Here is a 22821-nt window from a genome sequence, read left to right on the forward strand (position 1 = left end):
GGACCTCGAACCGAGTTTTTATGAGCTGATTTTATTTAGCAGAATTTCAGAGAACTGGTGCAGTTTTTTCCTTTTCCCTGTGGATGTGAGCTTCAAGAGTAAGGGAAAAATCACTGAAGGGAAGTAAAAACACACAGTAGAAAAGGCAGAGCTTGTCAGATGTCTAACTAGGAAGGAGTAGTGAAACTTTAAACACTCACTAAGAAATGTACAAAGATTTCAAAGTTATCACAGCACCAGATTTACCTCTCCTGGAGAGACCCTATGAACGGATGGAGAGTAGTGGGGCTTCAAACATTTAATTTTTTTCAGTGGGAAAATTTAGAACAAACCAAACACTGCTGGTTCCTTTCCAAATTGCATGTTTTCTTCCATTATATTTTTGTAGCTAAATGCACTGACTTACTGAAAAGAGAGAGCTATCTTTATCTTCTTGTCTTAAAAAGTGTCTGAGAAAATTCCAAGTGAAATGTAACCCTAGCCAAGGTCTAGTGCCATCTGCAAGTTAATTTGTATAGGGCACAAATCCTCCTGAAGCAAATTAACCCAAATCTTTCCCCGTCTTTGGCCTGCTAATGGTGTTCAATTTGTCACACTACTGAAAGAAGCCTGACTAAAGTTTGACTATAAAACCAAAGCAAAACAGAAAAGCATAAATAGGTGTGCTAGAGCTTCTAACAGCTTTTTGGCTGCCTCTATGCAAATTGTAGATAATATTTCTCTTGAAATAGTAGGCTTTGGCTCATTGTCTGACTGCGTCTGCACAATGTCCCAAAGTAGATGGTGCTAATGCTATTTTAGTGCACAGTTTGGCACTGACCCGGCCATACTCATAGCACATGGATGGCAACACAGTAGAGCCTTGCGTGTCTGCATGCTGCACATGACACTTCCCAAAAAAGGAAGAAGAACTTAAATCTCAGGACTGAACAAGTTGTTCCATGCATAAAATCCAGTTGAAGAGAGGCAGATATTAACTGAATGATGTCTCTGCAGCCCTGTACTTCCAGTCTCTTTCATGCTGTGCTGGCTTATAAAGGATCGCACTGGCACTCGGTGACCTCAGGTCTCAGCATTCCTAAACTTTCCCCCTCATGGTAGAAGAATGCAACATATCTTTTCATGTGTGATTGCTCTATGATAGGAAATTTTGCAACATAAATCTGCTCAAGTGTAGATCCAGCCCTGAACCTAAGACCTTCATCTCCATGATTCTGTTAATGCCTTTAAGCATATTGCATGGGCGAGACTAGAGGGCTCCTTAAGATCCCACACAGCCTTATTTTCCTTGACCCTTCTAATTTCTTATTCTATCAGAAACTTCCCACTCCAATAGAGAGTTCCAGCCCTTTTGGCAACTTTTTCCAAGCTCCATTAGAGCTTCACAACTCTAAATAAAATGTAGGTGGTTTAGTGCAGTCAATGGACTGCAAAGTTCCATAATTTCATTTAATCTTCTTCGCAGTAGTGCAATTCCCCTTCTAGAGTTCTGTCTAAAAGGTAGATATTCTTCTCTGTACCAGTAATGTCTCATCTGGTTACAGCAATAGACAAGGCAGATGGATCCAACACTGAAAGTCCATTGCACCCAGAGGAGAGTGGAGCAAATGTCAGTCCTCCAAAACACAAAATGGGAGAGCAAGAAGGTGTTGAATGTTTCACAGCCTTTGCCTACTTCCTCTCAGATATATTGAGAGATAGGAGATCAATTCAATTTTTTTTACATATTGGAATAAAGAAACACAAACGTCCTCTTTGAATACCTTGAAAACACCTCCTCATTATAACCTACTGTGGGGCATTTTCAAAAAAGAACATTTCAACACGTGGGCCAGGAGTAATTAGACAAAAGCTGCTGATGCTCAGTTATACAAACTTATGGCACCTGAGGAAAGTGCCCACGTCTTAGACATCTTCCAGTGCCAACCAGTAGCTTCAGACCAGCCCAGAAAAAAGGTAAAACAAAAAAAACCCCACAAGAGGGATGGGGCATTCAGTCACCTACAGCAGACAAAAATCCCATCACTAGAAGGAAATTTCACTGCTGCCACACTGGGAGCTGCCTAGAAAAAATCCCTTGCTCTTACAGCTGTAATTAAATAAATCCCTTTGATGCGTTTGTGTCAAAACCACTGATCAAGAAATAGTATTAGTTAGATGTAATCCACACTTTGGAGGCACCAGAAGGTATCAGCATGGCTCCAGGCATTTAGGGCAGCCTATGCTGTATGTTTCAGCAAGGCTTCTTTAATTTTATCCTCATGATTTTGAAAGTAAGAAGGCTGAGAGGAAAGAAAGAGGGAAGAAACCAAAATTAAAATAGCAGATTTGCAAATTTTACCCTTCCAATACGCGTTGTCTGGGAGGTTAAATACTACTGGGGCTGTTCTTAGGCAAATTGAGTACCCTGTGAATGTTTGTGCCTTTGAGAAAGAACATGGAAATATGGGGGTACAAAATAACCCAACTACAAGCACATCTATTTGTTTCTCTTGGAGCAGACAAACACCAGGCAATTAATGGGCAAAGAGCTAAATTAACCCCCTTGAATTATTTACTGCAGGAAGGCGAAGTCTGAGATCACTGGCACTTCTCCAGCCTTGTGCCAGCACAATTGGTTGGCCTGTCCCTCCAGTAAAAAACTAGATAGAGTGGGAGGCAGGCACCGACAGGAAAGGAGGGGCTGTCACTTGGAAAGTGCTCCAGGTGTTAGGCTCTGAAGAGTTAAAGCAACCAAAGGAATCCTAAAAAAAACAACAAAAAACCAAACCAAAACAAAAAGTTAAGCAGTAGCTCACACAACAAAAATGCAAAAATTAATGAGATTTTTATAACCCCTTTCAAAAATTGAATATTTCAATTTTTAAATGTACAAAGACTAAAATCTTCATAAATTTCCTATTAAGAAACATCTGATGCTGTTTTATATTTTCCATTGAAATACATGGCATGAAGGTTGCCATAGCTACAAGCAATTTTTTAAATAACTGTTTTTCATCAGAGCAGCTGCAGTTTCCTACAGAAATGAGGGTGAAGTGGGCATGCTTCAAGGGCTCTGACCAACTTAAAATTCCTAATCAAGTGAGTCCAAGATTTTCATAAACACAGCTTAGATACTTTAAATATGGGTTCTGTTTTTCAGAGAAAATACCACTGTTTTTAATTTGGCAGCACCCCAGGAAATGCTGTCAGCACTGCCAGAGGTCTCAGTCAAGAGAAGAGCTTTGTTTTCATGCTGGAAAACATAAAAATTTCCATGGTTAAGCCCCAACCTGGTACAAGTCCCCAGGCACTGAGGGATGTGCCGCGGCCTAGGATTGCTCTGAAGGGCTTTCTGAATGAACCGCTTGAGTGGTAGCAGTGGGCGTAAAAATGCTCCAAGAACCAGAGATTTCTGTACCGAGGAAAAGCTCTTCCTTGCCTGAGTTTGTACAGGAAAACAGAGAAAAGAAGAAACGTGAAAAACAAGTGAAGCTGTAAAATGCTGGCAGGAGGCTTTCTGAGGAGGGGCTGTGATTTAGGTGGCCCTGCCTCCAGTGGTGTTCAGTGGTTGCTGAGCATCATGAGGCTGTTTCTTCTTCTGTAGGAGCTCTCCCTGGATGGAATAGGCAGAGCAGCCTTCTCTGCAGCAGTGTGACCAGAAAATGGACATTGCTGCATTTCGGGCGCCTGTTTGTGGGAAGCCTAATCTAAGGACAACATGGAGAGACTCCTTTCAACCTGTAGTTATTAACTGTGGCAAAATTCCTACAAAACTTCAAATAGATTCCTTTTGTGCCTTCAGGCAAGTATGTCCCTGTGTCCCAGTCCATTAAAAATAAATAAATAAAGAGCAAAATTTCTCACAGGAATACCAAGAGATTCAACTCCACCAAAACAGTAATTGAATTGCTTTGTATAGAAGATGGAAATGTTTGTCTGGGTTTGAGTGTTTTTCTAAAAAACAAATTAATGATCATTATTTTTTACACTATTATGAATCTGAAAAACCATCTAAATGATTATTGTTTTTATACACATTGCCTCATTTATCTATGACTTGCTTCTATGGGGTACCTCCACAGCACAGTGCAAGTGCTGCCTCCTGCTTTGGTGGTGATGCTTGAAGGCTCATTTTACCCTGCCATCACCTGCACAGCAGATGAGTTTACAGGCAAGCAAGAGATATTATTCCATATCGACAGATCTTCTGGGCAAGGTAATTTTATTTCAAACGTGATTTAAAATTCCCTTCCCATCTTGAAATGTCACAGCTTCCTCTCCTAATGACTGTATTCTTTTTTGCTCCAAAATTCTTCTGGAGTAAAAGACAAAGAAAAACAAAGGGGAACAAAGTCAGAAAAAAGCTTTTAAAAAAAGTTAGAAAAATGAAAGTAAGAAAAGCTATAATGGCAGATTCTTCTAACAAAATGCTTTTTTTGACTAATTTCAAGTACTCAAGGAAGTGTTCAAGGCCAGGATGGGGCTTGGAGAAGCCTGGTCTTGTGGAATGTTGCCCTGCACATGGCAGGTGGTTAAAACTCCATGATTTTTCAGATTACTTCCAAACCAAACCATTCTATAGTACTGTGATTTTATGATTCATAGGTGTGGAGGCAGTTTAAGTACTATCTTTAGCATGGAACATGGATTTTCTAAAAAGTGGAAAAGTTCCTCATTTTAGAAATTAGCTACTTCATGGCAGGCAGAAACATCTCAGGCACTCAGTGAGATCTTGGTACAGCCTGTCCAGGTGGCTTTGCCCAACACCCTTCTCCACATCGACAGTAAGTGATCAGAAAGTGGAAAAAAAGAATAGCTACCAGAAAGACAATCTAGTAAATATAGTTTATAATGTAAGTTATAAAAATTTCTCTTTCCCAATGTGAAAATAGGCTAGCACAGCAGAGTGAAGAAGGGATGCCAATGAACAGAGAATTCTGTACTAGAGTGCATGTATGTATCCTATCAAAGGAACAGACCTTCCTGGATCTCTTGAGGCATTAACTTTTCTGATGTAGAGTATTTTTTCAAGGAAAGAAACAGAAAAAGCACAACATTCCGTACTGTTGGGCTGCCAGAAAAACATATTTTGAGCCATTGCCAGCTAGTGACCTTAGTCAGCAAATATGACTCCATAGATTTTCAGCCCTGCTGTCTCTTCACCAAGGGAGACAAGAGGCTTGTCAAAGCTGTACAGGCACACACACTCTCACAGTGAAATGCTTTTTCTCTCGACTGTGCAGACATCAGGATTACTGAACCTGACATAAACTCATCATTTTCCTGGAAGCAAAAAGGGATGCTAGCCAAAAAGATGAGCCACAGTCGGCAAGAGCTGCCTTGTCCTGGATTACCAAAGGGCAGGCTGTGCAGAGCCATCCTCAGATAAGTGTGCAATGCACAGCCACTGTTTGGAGGTACCTGAAATGATCTGCTGAGAACACCTCCCTGCAGCCTGCACTGAGCCTCTCCACAGCACTCACCTGGCAAGGCACAAACAGGTTAAGGAAGAAACGCAGAAGCTTAAGGAGAGGATGATGGGTGGGAGGCAGCAAAAGGGAGTAGTGGTCAATGCCACAAGGCACATTTTCCCCTTACCTGCAAAGTGAAACACACCAGCACCTAGAGACCATCTGCAGCTCCTCTCTCTGTGCTGCTTTGCTGTTTGTTCTCATTCTGGTTTTGAAGCAGTTCATCAGGCCCTCCAGCACAAGAGGTTTACTTTTTTCACCAGATTCAAGCAGTGTCTTGGATCAAGGAGAACAGAATCCTGGGGGATGGGCTAAAAAAAGGAAAAAAAAATAACATAAAGAGGGAGAAAGATAATACACTATATACTGGAGAGAAAAGCAAAAAAATTTCAAGAGATTTGCCCTGATAGAGGCAGGGTGGGATCAAGAACCAAGAAGTGGGAACAGAATGTCAGTCAAGCGAAGGGAGGGCAACAAACCACACAAGCAGTGTGGTGACACCGGGGCACGCTCATAGCACTATGTAGATGTTTTTCCTAATTTGTTTGTTGTGAATAGTAAGAAGAAAATGACAAGTTAAAGGAAGAAGTATGCAAGAGGATTCAGGGCTTCTACATTTTAAGTGTTTGGTCTTCCAGTTTGTTCATCTGCAAAATGTAGGTAGCCCGGCTAATGTGCCAGAGCTGTGCCGGGGTTTCAGCCCGGGATTTATTAAGAACAAAATAAAGAGTCTGAGATCTGTGAATAAGCACCAGAAGGTGCTGTAGATCAAGAGATATAGAGAGGGTATATATTTTTAGGAAAACCTTTACTTGTGCCAAAAAGTAGTTTCAAATCTACGCCAGCACTAACAAATTTAGATGAATTCACCTGAACACTTCTGTACTTAAAAGTACAATGAAAAATCAGAATTTCACTTTGGTATGAAACATTTGGGGCAACAGATAAATCCTCCAGAAGAGATGCCGTCATCAAAGTTGTGATGCTTCAACTTCTGGTGGTTGTGCACAGAGCTGGTGGATTCAGTAAAGATTTATATCCATTAATACACCCTGATGTGTTGTACATTTGATAGAGCCCTAGAAAAGGAGCCACTGGGTCATTTTACCTTCAGCACCGTGACCCTGCATTGCTTCTATGTGCAGGCTGGGGGGTGTGACCTGCAGGCTGGGCCATCCTGAAGCTGCCCCAGTTAGAGTGAAGCAGAACAAATAGGTATATTGTGAGGCAGTAAAATGAGACAGACAGAAGGTACACTGGTTGAAACCACAAGCTAAAAATACTTTATATTCTGCAAGAAAGACACAGCACTGTCAGTAAGGCAGCCTGAGACTTGAAAACTTATCTGGTTTAAAGATGTCAAGAATATCTCAAAAGAAGATGCCTTGTCATGAAAGGGCAAGCTAGCTTCAAAGGCAACTACAGTAGCCTGGGCCTAAGGAAGAACACATTGAATGGTTGGTCACTGCAGGGCTGAAAGGCAGGCTTGCATCTTCTTTCAAAGTAGCTCTGTACCTGTTCATTTTAATCTGTTCTCTCACCCAGCAGCAACTGTAGAGCACAGAAACATCCAGGCAGCTGTGAGAGGAAAACCACTTCGGAATAATGAACTCTAGGGACATCTTTTTCCTCTACCATTTTCCATCTGAAGGCTATGATCAGAACATGTATTTGCTCAGGACACAAATACCATCTAATTTTTCATTACACACAGGCTAGGAGACTGTTTTCCTACATGAAGGCCATCATTCATGGAGAGGTGAAGCCCAAAGCTTAGACAGAGGTTTCCTGACTTTCACCTGGACACAGCCAGTCCATGCACTTGCGGAGGTCCAGCCCCATGCAGATATGGCCACCAACTTTTTGGTAGTGACATCCCACTTGCAGTTCACCAAAGCTGTAGTAACCTTGTGTGTGAATTTGTAGGGGGTGACGAACCACACTCTGGGGGTACGCATACAGCTCTCACCCATCCTGGTTACCCCCTGGCTCCTCCTGTGAGTACAATCACAAGCATGAGCCATCATCAGAGTAACAACAGTCCCGTATTTTCTCCCTGCCTCCTTATGATAGTGACTTGTTCACCCTTCTGTGTTTTAACTACTTAAGCTTAGTTTGAGACAACATCACTAGTGCTATTATTAGTTCATTAATTACTGTACTCTTTTGAGAAAAAAAGCATTACTTATACCACATTTTTGTTCTGTCCCATAGATGGCACTGCATAGACTCCTGTACTCCTTGATTTCATCCATGGCCTTGTTACCACCATGCACACACCACCTTCTCTGCTGCATCACTGCCAAGAGGCTGGGCTTCACAGTGAAGGAAGAGGATGAAGTTTTGCACCATAAGGCATCTAATATCCACCACGCTTCCTGCATTAGACATACTGTAAAATGTTCCATCAGTATCTCGTCTTCTGTAGATTTTGCCAAACCTAATCTCAAATTTCTTTTTCTCTTTCTGACAAGGATAATAGAGGAAAATAAAAAGCAAAATTTTGATATTGTTGTTTGCTCGGTGTGTTTCTCCATTTTGTTTAATGGATATTCCCACAGCAGGAGCTGGTGGAAATGGTGAGCTCTTCCAAGAAATGTAATTTCTAGGCTGGTGAGCACAATATATCTCAGACAGCCACAATTGAAACTCTTCAACACCTAGGATAAAAATTTATGTTTAAAGTACATCAATATGAAGGCACATCTGTATCCACAGGCAACAGTGATTAATATCTCATTATTTTTAGTGTAAATGCATATTCAAAATGAAAGGCACATGGCAGTTTTAAGCTACTTAGCTGAACAGGATCTTCATGCACCTGTGGGATTTTAGCATTTCTATGCTTTTAAGAGCTTTGTAACATAGGGATAAGATCAGTGTATGATGCACTTTACTGAGTTGGGAAAATGTAATTTAGAAGGTGTTCTTATTGCAGGAAAGTGGTGTGGAAAGCTCATTGATAATCATACCTCTTTACATGCTTAAAGACCACAATTACTTTCCTGATCCTGGAATGAAAAATTTTAACATAAGTCTTCCAAGAAAAAGCATCAACCTGTGACTTGAATGAATTGCCCTATAGAGGGATGTTTGTGCTACCGAGCCTTCATACAGTGCACACATTGCCATCAGTGATTACACTGGAAACTCTCTAATCTAGAAAATTTGGGATCACATCACCAACGTCAAGAAAGAAAATCTGTGTTTATATAAGTGGGCTGGTGCCTGGTGAAAATGAATATTCTTTATGGTAACAACTTTTGTTGAAAATGGGTATTTGGCATAAGACAAAGCAAAAGAAGCAGTAAATGCACAGCAGCGGTACTAAGAGAGCAGGGCAGAGCAGATTATCATTTGGGAAACTTAGTGTTCAGCCCAGGGAGATCCAGGTTTACCATGGTCTAAGGGAGCTCACCACAGCTATCCGTAGAACTGCAACACTCAGCACTGTTTGGGGACCATCAGCCAATCAACAATATCTCAGGGATTTATATGTAGCCTTGATAACAATGAGAGGAAAGAACTAAGCTAATCAAACAGTGAGCAGCAACACAGAGCCTATGAGTTCAGAAGAGATTTAATCACTACACAGGTATTTAACATGAGAGAGCCAGGCCTTTGCAATGAACCCTCCTCATTGAAATGATTCACATCAGTGAGTCTTCCTCTCCTGCTTGCTACTGTCACCATCCAGAAGAGGCAGCGGATGATCAAGTGCTTCTTTGATCCCCCATGTATGTGAAGACAGAAATATCTAAGCTGAAGAACTGAGACTCATGGGTCTGAGAGCAGATTCAATTACAACCCATGGAATTCAGTTCTCAAAGCTGAGAATAAATGACATTAATTTTCAGTTTGTCACAATGAATGGCAGTATCTCATACTCCTGCTGGCTCTCTCCAGTGCCTGTCCTTCTTCCAGGGGCTGTAAAACAAAAGAGTTAAACCTTCACTGCAGCCAAATCAGCTGTATCCAGACTGTAGGTCAGAAGCAGAATAATGGCTCCAAGACACATATTTTGAAAAATAGGGTATTTGATATATTCCTTTGACAGGAGAAGTGGCCACAAACACAAGCATAATGTGCTCTAACAAGTTGCAGAATTCGTAGTAAGAAGAAAAGAAATTTACAGCCATGGACTATAACAGTATAACATTTTGCACTTTTCTGGAAGCCTTTGAGAATTTCAAAGAGGTGAGTTATAGATTTTTTTTTTTTTTTTAAGTACAAAATACAGACACAGAGGCAAAATCCTCCAGAGTCATACAGCAACCTTGTAAAACAAAATAATACAACCAGAAGCTCAAAAGAAAGAAATCTTGCAGCAGCCCTGCAGAGTCCTCAGAGTCTGGGTGTTAAAAAGGCAAGTAGAAGCCTTCAGCGTTACAGCTGCATGGTTTTGCACTGACACAGCCTTGTCAGATGTGGCAGCCTTATCCCAGGGTGACAATCTCACCTAGAGGCAGGTGTTCTGGACTACAGAAAAGCACTGCTCAATCATACTGGAGATAAAAGCTGACATCTCCGACAAGAAAACACCTGGTCAGTTCTGCCAAACCTAAGAGAAGTCACAAGTTTCATTGAACTACATATCCCAAAAGGGGAATTTTTGAGGAAAAATAGATTGGATAAAAATTTGGATGATCTATAAATTAGATGTTATATAGGACTATGTATAAAGATCATCAGGTAAGTTATAAAAAATAATTCAGATTTTTTTTAAAGTTTTAAAGATACTTCTTTGTGTTCCAGTGAGATGAGGTGTCAGAAAAAAATCCCTTTGGTTTCAATGAAAAGAATATTTGGTCTGAAATAAAATATTTGGATTTCAAGGGGATTTCAGATTAAATCTTTTAGCTTTAAAAATCAAATTTAGGAAATTTACTTAACACAATGGTTCAAATAGAATTATTTTGATCTAGCATTGATTTTATTACAAGTATTTTTTTGCAGAGAACAATCGTTGATAACATCCCATTCTACTTTTCCAGTACCTCAGCCCCACATGCAGCCCCAGCAGTGTTGTCAGAACAGGCAGCAGTGTGCCTGTGTCTTTACAGCTCTAATTGCCTTCTCAGGCTGCTGCACCAGTCAAGAAAACAACAGAAATCAAAAATATGCTTCTTTTTCTCTTGCTGGGAGGGAAACCTCTGAACAAGCATATTTGCAAAATAACTGTCTTGTGGTACCCACAGCCCAGCTCAGTCTTACCCATCTGTCATTTGACTCTGTAAGACAGGAAAGAAGAATCAAATTAACAAAAGTAACATCTTGTTAAGGCCCTCAAATAAGACACAACTTCATCTGCAACTTTGAAATAAGGTACTGTAGCAATAAATTTTGCTTGTCTGATGTTTCTAGTTTGTCACTGAAATACTGCTTGCTAAGATCTTTGCTGACTTAATTAAGCAAGACCTTCACTAGCAGTGTGCCCCTTCTGTGGCAATCCCTCTTCCAGTCCCAAGCAGGAAAAAAACCTAATGGTCAACAATTAAACATCATATGTTAAAAGCAGAGAAAAGGTGGGGAAGATGAAAGGGTGAAGTGCCTATCCCTTAGGACAGTCTCCCCATCCTATGAAAAGTCCATGTCATTTCTATAGAGGAGGAGCTGGCACTACCTGGGCACCAGTGTGGTTATCACCCCAGCTGGGGACAGACACCATCATTGCACAATCAGGCACATAATGACAATGTGAAACACCCTTCCATGAAACAGAGAAAAAAGGCTTCAGTAGCTCTAAGCTACCCCAGGCCAGAAGGGCAGCTGAGCACTTTAGGTGCTCCAAACCCTCTGCTCATAGGGAACTGAAGTCCCCTGCCCCCCTGTCTGGGTGAGGTCCTGCCAAGCTCCCTCTTCCAGGGAGATGGGCTTGGTGAGCAGACATCCCCAAGACAGGGAGACAGGTGAAAATGCTCTAAGATTGCTCCACTCCCTCTTAAAACTGTGGGATGGATCTGTCCCACAGGTGTCCCAGTGGAGGACAGCACAGCCCAGCTCTCTACCAGCACACATGATGTTTTAGTGAAAAGCCTAAGGAAAGGTATGGAAGGGAACATCCTCATAATTCTGCAGCCATTTTCCAGGTAAGTTGGCTTTACAGGTTTTTTACCTAAGTAGGGCAAAATGTCACATTCTCTCGTTCAATTTTCCTGCAGATTTTAATATCACTGCAGTGCACTAGTTGTCTCATCTTAAAAAAACTTGATGCCAGTTTCAGCCTTCAGTTCTGCTTTGACCCTTTATCAACTTCACACGTGACATTCTCAATCCTTTCGGTGTCCTTCCCAGAATAATTCCCTCTCCCTGAGAACTCATTTACTCAAGGATTAAATTCATGCATTTGCAAACAAGACAGCCCATAAAATTATATTGTTCTGCTTTTGCAAGAGGAGCAGCGAGGTGAGTCTTTTCAACGGGCCATGAATCTACTTGAACAAACATTATTTTTTCTATTCCAGCAAACTCTTTTAGTACCTGATAGCTTGGCGATCTTATTATACCAGATTTAAGAATTCCTACAGGAGAGATACTTAATAGACAACCATCTTATAAAGTTTTACTGCTACACCAAAAGGCCTTTTCAGAGTGATTAAATAATGTTAACTGCCTGAAGAATATATTTCCATAAGTTTTCTTTTTAATTAAAGAAAACGGGAAACAGAACACACAGGAAAAGAACATAAAGATCCTAAAGCCATCAAATTAATGATGGCTTACAAATGCGATGTGTAAATTCTCTGCATTTTCCTTACCATTCCCTACTTTTATTCCCTATGCTGTTATTACAACTGTCCTTTTTAATAAAGCATCTACATTTGTCTGAACATATAACCAAAGAGTTAGATTTTAATGCTTCTTAGCTAGTCAGTTATCTACTGTAGCTTCACATGAAATCCAGATACTACACAAATGAGCTCATTGTGGGTGGTAATTAATTTACACCGATAGGAAACTTGAAATAAAATATTAACATGGTCACATTTCATTACGACCATGATATATCTTTTTCACCCTTATTTAGTTAAACACATTGTCTCCACAGCTAGCAGAAAAATACGTCTCAGAGCTACACTGACAGCTGGGTAGTTGAAACAAGAGGGCGAAATGGAAGATGAAATTAATCTAGAAATTTTGAAATTTTTTTAAAAAAAGCAGAAAACTCACAGCCAGAAAGGAGCACAGTGGCACCAGAGGCAGACAAACACTGGAGCACAGCAGGAGCTCTCAAGTTTAGTGGTTCTGGCTGAGCTGCAGGGCAGAGCTGAGATTTCAGTGCAGGCCATGGGCCATGTGCTCTGCAGAGCAGTGGTGTCTTGCAGGGGAGTTCTGTTCGCTGGGCAGACCTCGTGAATCCACTGCAGCAGCTCCAGATCAGCCTCACACTGAGAAAACCTCTGCCCAGTGTAATGAACCCAGAGCTCAAAATCTGAAATCCAAACTTTGGTCTTCTCCATTTAAAAATTACCCATTTTTTTATTTCACCTTAGCCCACCTTTTCCCACTCAGCTCAGGACAGGCAGCTTCATTTGCTCTCCATGGTAATTTCAATTCCTGTAGGAGCTGCCTGGTGTGCTGGGCTGTGGGGAGCCTGCCTTGCCCTCATGAGCAGTTAACTTACACCAAAACCAATCACACCCTTCCTACATTGATGAGATCTACTTCCCTCACTCCCATCCTCAGCAGAGCAGCTCTGCCACAGAATAGGGATCCACAAGAAATTCTTTACTCTGGTGCTTAGGTACAAGGCAAACACTTCCCATATCTTAGCTTTAAATATTGTTACTCTCTCTCAGTAGAGCTTATATGCAAGTTTACAGGCAGATTGCTCACACACAGCTCTTTCCATGCTCTATAAAGATCATGTTCACCCATGAAAAACCCAAGGCCAAAGTTTCAGTGCAGGCTTAAAGAAAGGACACACCTAATCTGTGCTCTTGGGCTCTGCCAGTATAAAACAGCTCACATCAGACACAGATACACTGGTGTCAAGCATGCCCTAGTCCCAGGTTGTCCCCATATCAGTAAAGACTACAGGCAATGCCAGATGAGGAACTGTAGATATTCCTTTCCCTGAACCCTTCAGAATGATAAATGCAACAGGTCTATAACGCCTTCGTCCCTTCAAATGCACAGACACTTTCATTGTTCCCACAACACAGAGAAAACATTTTTTAAAAAAGTTAAAACCAAATCTGGTCTTGTTAATTCTTATATGAAAAAAAAATCCCATCTCATGATAAATCTGAGTAGACCAAGCACATATTTTGGGCTTGCCAAAAGCAAGCGCATTTCTTCCCAAAATGCTTTATGGAACTTCCAGTTATTTTCTGGCTGCATTTTCAGTTTTAAGTGATAGTTACATTTCTATTTTCAATGTCTATGCCACAAATAACAAACTTTCAATTTCCTCTGCTGTAGAATTATTCCACTCTGCTTATCTTGAGGTTCAATTCTCGTCTCCATTTTAATCACATTTTCCAACACTGTATTTTGTGCAACAAACCATTTTCCTTCATGAAAGATAAAAATGATTGCAAATTCCATTTCATTTTTCGACCAAATTTTGCTGATTTTTTTTCTGCATTTTTTCACTTAATTGGAGAAAGAATACATGGCAAAATACACACTAGGCCTACATCACTAAGAAAAATAACATTTACACCATCAGCCATCTATATACATTACAGCTACTTAAAACACTAGTATCAAAAGTGCATCATGAGAAGTTATTTCATATTTTTTAAAAGCTCCGGCCAGCAGCAATAATAATAAAGGCTTCTAATACCAAGTATTCTTTTTAGTAATCACTATACAATTTACTTACAATGTAGTTGCAATATAGTATAGTTTCATTTATACTCAGCCATAGTAAGTCACAGCCCTGGAGACAATTTCAGCAAGCTTTATGTACTGAACAATACAAACTTTTGTGGGCTCCATGTTCTGGCTTATTAGAATATATTTTCAGATGACAGGATGAAACTTAGTGTAGAAGAATGTAGCAGTCTAAAGCACATATTCTGCACATTGACGCAACTGCAGTAACAGTTAATGGTGCCCAGATGTTGTAAGAAATTGGAAAGCAAGTTTTCAGTGTGCTAACAAGGGCAATGAGGACTGAGATGCTAAAAGCCATTGCAACTGTGTGGAATTCAACCTCTAGCTCATCTTCCTAATTTCAGGAATAAAATTGTATTGTAAACAAAGAAGCAGTTTCACACCAGCTGACTGAGGACAAAGGAAATTCCTACCTCTTCGAATAGAGAGCTGTCCCAAACCCAGTGACGCTTCCTTCCTTTGTCAGGATATCTGATCACCATGCCCAGGGCAGATGCTGGAAGTGACACTTGTGCTTTCTCCAGTAGTGTGGTAACTGTTCAGCTGAACTAATTCCTGATAAATATAGTGGAATGGAGAAAGCTTGAAATGACTCGTCAATCTGTATGTTTCAAAAATAATCTAAATACCCGAAACAAGAAAATAGAAAAAACAATAAAAAGGAAGGAGTAGATGGCCATTTCTTATTCCTTCCCAAATTACACATTCTAATAATTAAAAAGTACTGGGTATTTAGAGTATTTGTCACTACATAACTACTAGACTATATTACTAATAAAAAATTGTTACACTCTGTATAAGCAGTTATAAAACAAAGAGGCAAACATCAATTAATCACCTTTTTGTAATCCTGCCATTACATACATCAACTAACTCACATCCTCTCCCTGTTTAAATAGTTGTTACTTAAGTGGGTTAAGATACAGATTTAAAAGAAAAAAATGAATAGATATAAATCATAATTCAAAGAAAATATTAATGCACATAATGATACCACCACCCCTTATTTCTGAATTCCATTGGATTTGGAATAAAGTCACAACAGCATTAGAAGGACAAGAGAAAAAATTCCTGTGCGGTGAAGAGAAGCACCAGAAAATGTGCAGATTCCCTGACACAACAATATTTAAGTCATTCTAAATTTCTCATCCCGTTAGCATAAATATAACTCAAAACTACTTCAAAGACTTGATATTCATTATATTGCATTTACAGAATGTAACTCCATTGAAGCTGACAGAACTACCCTGGTTCAAAACTGGAGGAACTGAGGAAGAATTTGACATTTTGATTCAATCTTTATTGTGCAAATTACCTTTCACTTATACAAACAAAGCGTACTGGCTCTCAGGCAGAAGATAAACATAATAAATCAGCTTGCATTTTTTTTGCCTATTAGTCACAGTGGAATTCCCAAAATTAATTTTATTTTTATCTTTTTGCCACTCTTCAGCTTTTTCTTTTTCATGTTCCTTCCTCATCTTCCATCACCACAGGTTTGTATTTCTCATTTTCTATTTTACATCACTCCATTTTCTTCTCTACAATGGAAAGGCAGACAGCAGGCACAGAGACACTGCCGGCCCAAGGTAACCTCCTCGGACTCCCACAATCTGGAGGATCTGATTCTCTCTCAAAAACACTTAAACTTTATAAAAGGAAGGGAATCAAAACTCATTTGCATATAGGGTCGTTCCATCTCTTCAGCTCACATGTTTACAGCTCTAGAAAGTCCCTTTCTGATTCCTTGGCTGATAAAGAGCCAGGAAAGTAACTCAGCACAGGGAGAGGTGAGAATTGTTTTGCTGACCTTGCAAGTTGGGCTATGCTAAAGCACTCCATTAGCCTTGCTCGGAGGGCCTAGCTGGGAGATTTGCGTTCTGTTTATCCTTCAGATTTCAAGGCTTAGACCATGCATGCAGAGCTAAAGACTTAAGTCAGAGAAATCCCCACTCTTGCGCAGGAAGACGCTCTGGCCAGGAGCTCGATACTTCAGCTTCCTCTCTGTATACTCCACAGTCTCATCTGGGGACATCCTGAAAACATTATCAGATGCCTGATAAGCTCTTTAACTTTCAAGTACTTAGTGATTTAGTTTCGGTCAAAACCTCGTTTCAATACATTTTCAAAGTCTAAATAAAAAGTGAGACCCTAAAGGAGAAGAGATTAGACTTGCAGCCTAACATCTCTCGCATCCAAAACAATGTGACTAACATTTGATACTAGCATAAACGAATCTACTTCTCCATACCTGCACCAAGATAATCAGAGTGCGTGTTCAGCTTACTAAAAAGGAGTGGAATTAGATGTCTGGTTAATTAATGCTTTTATTTATCCACAAACAACGCAGCAGAAGCAGCAGCAGGGATTGCTTACTCCATTCCAATGTTGTTCATCATTGACATGAGGCAGATTGTTTCTGAGAGAGGGGTTGCTTAAAACTCTGGTGCCCACTCTCCCCATGGGCTTTTCTGGCAAAGCTGGCAAGTGACAAGACTTGTTTTGTTCCATGTAGACTCCCATATACCAGGCATTAGACAGATTTTTCCAAACCCCGTTCACAGACTCAGAACAGGTTGACACCATTTAACCCTGTGGCTTTAGCCTTGGAAGAGTAAACCTCCACCACCTCCAACATTTTCCAGTTCAGATGGGTACTTTGTGAGGATTCACCCAGCGGAAATCACACCCTCTCCACTGGTTGTCTTCATCCCAGTCAGGCCAGGGGACTCTTCTAGGATACATTCCAGGAGGTTCTCCTTCACACAGCTTCTGAAGATGAAGAAATGTGCTCCATCTATGAGTCTGGAAGCATCGAGGAACATTTTCCCATGTATTGCATGTCTGCAAGTAGACAGAGCTTAATCTACTTTCCACTCCCAGCACAAAAACCTATCAAACACCTTTCATGACTGCCCTGATGTTTTCTGCTGTACTTGCCCTAAGGGTTACCACAAAAGCAATGCACATGTATGGATCAGCTACCTTGGAGAAGAGGAAAACTTGCAAGATATTTATTGTTAATAACCGCATTCCTCTGAGTCAGTACAGAAATTCAGGCTGTCCATATTCAGGGCAGAAATATGTACCATCTACTGTTTCATCCCAAGATCTGGTTTACAGACCTTCAACTAGGCTAATACACAAGTTACAACTCACTAGAGAAGAGGTTTCAGACACAAACCACTCACCATTTTAACATCCACATCAAAATATATAACAACAAATCCACTGACACTGAGTAGACCCAGATGGAAAATAATCCCAACGTTTTAAAAGCATGTAAAACTGGGATTTTGCTTTTCAGCAGCATGAGAGATCTGATAGGCTAAAAAAATACCATTGCCTGAGCTCTCAGATGCTGCCCTGCATCATGTTTGGGCACAGAGAAGCCAAGGCTCTTGCAGGATTTATCAGTGTGGACGCTTACCTTAATTTGAATGAGTCGTTGCACAGGAAGAGAGGAACAGTGATATCTCAGGCTGAGATTCAGCTGTGTTTGCAGCGCTCACTTGTACAACTTCCAAAATGCATCCTCACTCTAGTCTCAGATTTAAAAACTTCTTTGTAAAAGACACTGAACTAAATTAATCTATTCTCTGCTGAGCAGTACATCCTTGCTGGTTCGTTAAGTAAAGGTAATTCAAGTTTCTTGTGTCCCAAAAGATGGGTATCATTATGTGCATGTATCACAGCTGGATAACCTCAAGCAGAGAGAAGCTGTAGAGCTCTTGGTGAGAGCAGCAGATTCCTCAGTCCTCGGCACATCTTCGAAGCAAAAGCAGGAAAGTGTACAGTAAAGCCAAAACACTTACAGTGGCCTTTAGAGAGCAAGGATGACAGGACAGGTTCTTCACTTTGCTTGTGAAACAAATGCAGGGACCAAAGGGGTCGAGGAAATGTTGTGCACTGCTCCTGACAGCTGACATCAGTCAGGACACTTATTAACATCTTTGCATCTCATCTGGAAAGTTTTGACCAACTGAATTTCTTTTTTGACATAAAGTCTGGATCTCTGCCTAATTGAGTGGCTGGATTCTCTTGAGGCAATAATATGTTAGGCCAAGCAAAATAACACTACAGCCCTGAGTGCAGCACTATCAGAAGTGGTCATGCAGTGCATTTTAAGGCCACTAAATCACAGCCCAAGTGCCAGACCACCTGATAGTTCCAGCTACTCTGCTCTATTTACTGCTGTTCCCTGTATTCCTTACCAAAAAGGCTGACTTCCTTCTTTCACTGAGGCAGAAGGTCCTCCCAGAAGGGAAGACCTCTCCCAAAGTAGTTAAAATCTTTACAGGAGTATAAAACATGCCGGCATCAGAGATAAATCATGTCTTGTATATAAAACATCTTTCACAAAAATACAGCCTTCAGAAAGCAGAGTAGACATACAGCCATTTCATGCATGATTTCATAAATCTTTCATCCCTGCTTAGAGTATTTCTTTGTGACAGGCAGTGAGGTATGAGTTATGAATTCCAACATGAGGTGGAGCTTAGTTCCATTGAACACTACAGCAAAATCCCCATTATTTTGAAGAAACTGGAATTTCTCCTTCAATACTCTTAAAAGCAAACTTTCACTTGGTTTCACGACAAGTTAGTTCTGTGGATCTTTTTATATGATACAGAGCCTATACACATACATATATTATTCTTTATTTTTGTACATCTAATTTTCTGTTTTCTTTAAGCTGAATTGACTTACAATTCTGATTTCTGTCTTATTGCTTTAATAGCCAATACATTGAAAAGAGCTTGGGCTGACAGAGAAACCGAGGAAATACTTTATAAAGCATGCACCTTTCATAGATCATTTTGCACATTTACAAAGGCTATGGTCATATCACAAGCCAGGTAGTATTTGATTAGCCATTTCACAGCCCATTGTGACAGGCATATAAATTATGACACTGTGCTCCTACCTCTTATGCAAGCATTGAAGAGCTGTCAGGCATGCCCAGGTAGCAGAGAGGAGAGGGGATGGTAGAAATAGCTCTTCTGTGTACTCCTGATGACCTGTGCAGCCTCCAGAAACCAGAGGTCTGCTCGTGGACAGGGCTCACAAAAAGGGAGTAACATGCCAAGACAGGAGAGCTGCAGCTACCCTCCATTACATGTTTTTCTAAACTGGGAAATGTTCCCAGTAGGAAATGCCTGCAGAGATTCATACAGAGGCATTAACCTTCCCCCCAGAGCCTGTTTGTGTACATAAGTGCATGTACATGCACATATTTCTTATCCTAAAGGGGGATTTTTGCTCCGAAGTTGCACAGAGGGCTGGATTATTGCCAGAACAGCCCACAGCCCCTGCAGCTTTGCTCTGTGTCCTTTGTGACAGTCAGATTGCTTGTCCCAGTGCCTTGAAACCTTGCCAGAGTTGTTCTACTCAGGTTTGTCATTCTCTTAATTACTTTCCTGTGACTGGCTTTAACATCTGTGAAAACAAGTCTGAGAGCTAGTGCAACAGAGTCAGACCCCACACGAACCACAGTGCACGCAGAGATCTGCCCCTACACCTGCATCGTGGCCCCCATCTCCTCTCATGCCTCCCTCCCCGGGACAAGTCTTTGGCTTGCCTGCACCCTGCCCTTGAGACAAACAGTTCTCCCTGAGATGAATGCAGAATTTCAACAGGTAAAAATATTCCACTGCTGCCTGTCAGCCAGCTCAAGTGAAAAGAAAGTGCTGCAAAATAGCAGCAGGCAGCATGGTACAATTTCTGCCACAAGCTTCATAAATGGCTTCACTTTGCAGTCAGAAGTTAGAAAACAGGAAGGTTTCAAATGAGTTACTAAGGCAGGAAGTGAGTCAGCCCTGAGCAAGAGGGACAGCAAACATCAACCCCTTCCACTGCAGACACCCAGCCACAGACATGGAGCCAGGCACCCAGAACCAAGAGTGAGTGAGCCTGAGAGCAGAAAGCATCAGCAGGACAGGAACAGGGAGAAAACGAGACCCCTCTTCTCCAACCCAAAGGAGGGAAGATTTTATCCATCCAGAGGCTATCTGCTAACCAGTCTTTCTTCTCCTTGCAACCCCAACCACCAAGCCACCAGCCCTTCCCCTCCCGTCCCTGCCCAGGCACACACACCAAGGCCTCCTGTGCAGTTCCACTCAGGAGAAGCTGAAAAGAGTCCTGCAGAACAGCTCAGCTGTGAGTAGGATTGCAAGTCCCCTCAAGCATCAGGGAATTTGAACCTTGGCTTCTTGCTCACTCATTTAAGTATTTGCTGTTGGAAATAGAAACATCAACACTTCCTCCTCAGCTGCCATCCCACTCTGCCCGCATCCTACATGAGATGAAACTGCTCTGGAAACAGTCACATCAGCCTCCACAGAACAAGGAGGCCAAGGAGCATCTTAGCTTAGGCATAGAGATTTTAGCTGCTTGCCTAGAAACAGATGTTTATCAGAGAATTCATCTGCAGCAAACAGAAGAGCCATAAGCCACCAGTGCCACCGCAGCTCAGCAGCATTATGGCAGGAATTCCGAGGATTTGCATTTTGGGGATACATCCAAAAGAGCCATAAGCCACCAGTGCCACCGCAGCTCAGCAGCATTATGACAGGAATTCCGAGGATTTGCATTTTGGGGATACATCCAAAAGAAGCCCCAGTCCTTTTTTAGGTGTACCTCCAGGCACAAAAATTACACCTATAAATAGAACCTAGGCACTGAAGTCACACAGGCAGAGTTGAAAATGAAACTCTAGATACTGGACAGTATTCCCCACCACACAAAAATGTTGCGCTCCTGGTTGAAGTGCCAGGAACATTTGGCCCTTAAGCCTGGACAGTCATACAAGCACTGAGACCCTACATGGATAACAAATCCCCCACAAATTTTTCAGGTTCCTAAACAGGGTAGAATACCTAAAAGATTAGCTGTTCCACAGGTGAAGCATCCAGTTCCTAATATGCTGTCCTCTGTTTCAAACATGCTGTTGAAGATATTAGGAAGACAAATGACGTTTTGCTCTCTGTGTTAATCAGAAAACTAGGATGCTAATCCCAACCGAAAAAAAATTTGGAGGACAGACATAATTGGCTGGGTTCAAAAGACCCTCGCCTGTCTTCTTTTCCTGATAATAATCTTCTGCAAAGCATCAAATCACTGTAGCAAAAGACTTAAGAATCAGAGCATGGTCACACACACCATGTGGGGCAACCAAGGCACAACTGAAGAAGAACATAAGCTTCCTCAAAGCAACTAGATTTCAATGCAAAGCATTTCCAGATCCTTCCTGGTTTCAAAAGAATCTCAGACTAAGGCATGGGAAGCTATGCACAGAAGAAAGCACTTCAGAAGAAACTTTTTAATCCTTGAAAGAAACTGTTGAGAACTTCTTATCTGAACAAAAAAAAAGGCTGGAGCAAGAGTGGGTAGAAGGTAAAAAGCAAAATCCGGAACCTAGTTGCAACTTGCAAGTTTTAATTATCTTCTAGTGGAATAATCATTCTTAGAAAAGTGCTGTGCTGCTGGAATCAAGGCTTCCACAGGAATGCTCCCATTCTCATTTTCATTTTGGCTTTTTTCTCTCACTCATGCTTCGAGAGGTCAGCAGGCTCCTGGAAGCAGGGGGCATTGCATTTCCAAAATGAAGTTTTGTAAACTAGTTTACACAGCAAAGTTTTGTAAGTCAGCTTTGGAACTAGAAGTCTTGGTTTCATAATAATGGGACTCTTAAACTGACAATTTAAAATGCCTTAAAAAAATTTATAACCTCCTTCACAAAATCCAGGGAAGGAAACATAACAAGCTCTACTCCAAGCAAAGGATCACACAGCTGCTAAAAACAGTTCTCAAAGGTTGTGTACTATTTAAGAAGGAATGTGATAGGCAAGGACTAGACAACACCTAAACAGCCTTAGGAACAAAACATTATGGACAAAACTTTCAAGCTCAGAAGAAGTTCAGAGAAAAGAGCTGTTTGCTACTGGATGTATTTAGGTGAAGAGAACTTCCCTGAAAATAAGAATATTCCCAGAATATTCCCTGAAAATAAGAAGAATCCATCAGGGAGAATCACAACTTGTTTCTCCTGCCTGGAGTTTCCACAAGTAGCAGGTACAGAAACCCAGTCGGGGTCAATTGTATTTTTAAAAGGAGGTTGTATCATGCTGAATGAAGTGCAAAATCCTCAGAACTAATAAATCCAGCAGCACCTTACATTTAATTAAAGAAGAAGATGACAAGTTAGTTAAACATGTTAATTTATTGATTCTTGAAGCTGGAAAGGTTTTTGTCACATGGCTTACAGAGAACTGAAGTAAAATAATAGCTGATTTAAGCTTGTTTTTTTCTGGGTTTTGTTCTCATTCCAAAACTGAGTCATAAAGACTTTGAAGAACCTGCACTGGAACAACAGCCAAAGAAAAACATCCCACTTAGGAAATAGATCTGCTGAAAGCAGATGTTCCCAGATGGGAACATCCCAGCAGAGGTGGTGTCTGTGCCTGCTGCGATCTGACCTGTGCCACAGCCGGTCCCTCTCAAACCTGATGGTTCAGCAGCACAT

At 41.1% G+C, this 22821-nt stretch overlaps 1 long non-coding RNA gene across 1 annotated transcript; it reads right to left on the bottom strand.

Moving 5' to 3' along the window:
* Nucleotides 1-393: 393 nt before the first annotated feature.
* Nucleotides 394-19445, bottom strand: LOC108449723. Its single transcript, XR_001866003.1, has 3 exons — nucleotides 19225-19445; nucleotides 14711-14852; nucleotides 394-5764 (listed from the first exon to the last, which is right to left on the bottom strand). It is a non-coding gene; the product is annotated as an uncharacterized LOC108449723 (long non-coding RNA).
* Nucleotides 19446-22821: the final 3376 nt, after the last annotated feature.

This window comes from Corvus brachyrhynchos, unplaced genomic scaffold, assembly GCF_000691975.1.
Source record: "Corvus brachyrhynchos isolate BGI_N302 unplaced genomic scaffold, ASM69197v1 scaffold381, whole genome shotgun sequence".
Lineage (NCBI taxonomy): Eukaryota > Metazoa > Chordata > Aves > Passeriformes > Corvidae > Corvus > Corvus brachyrhynchos.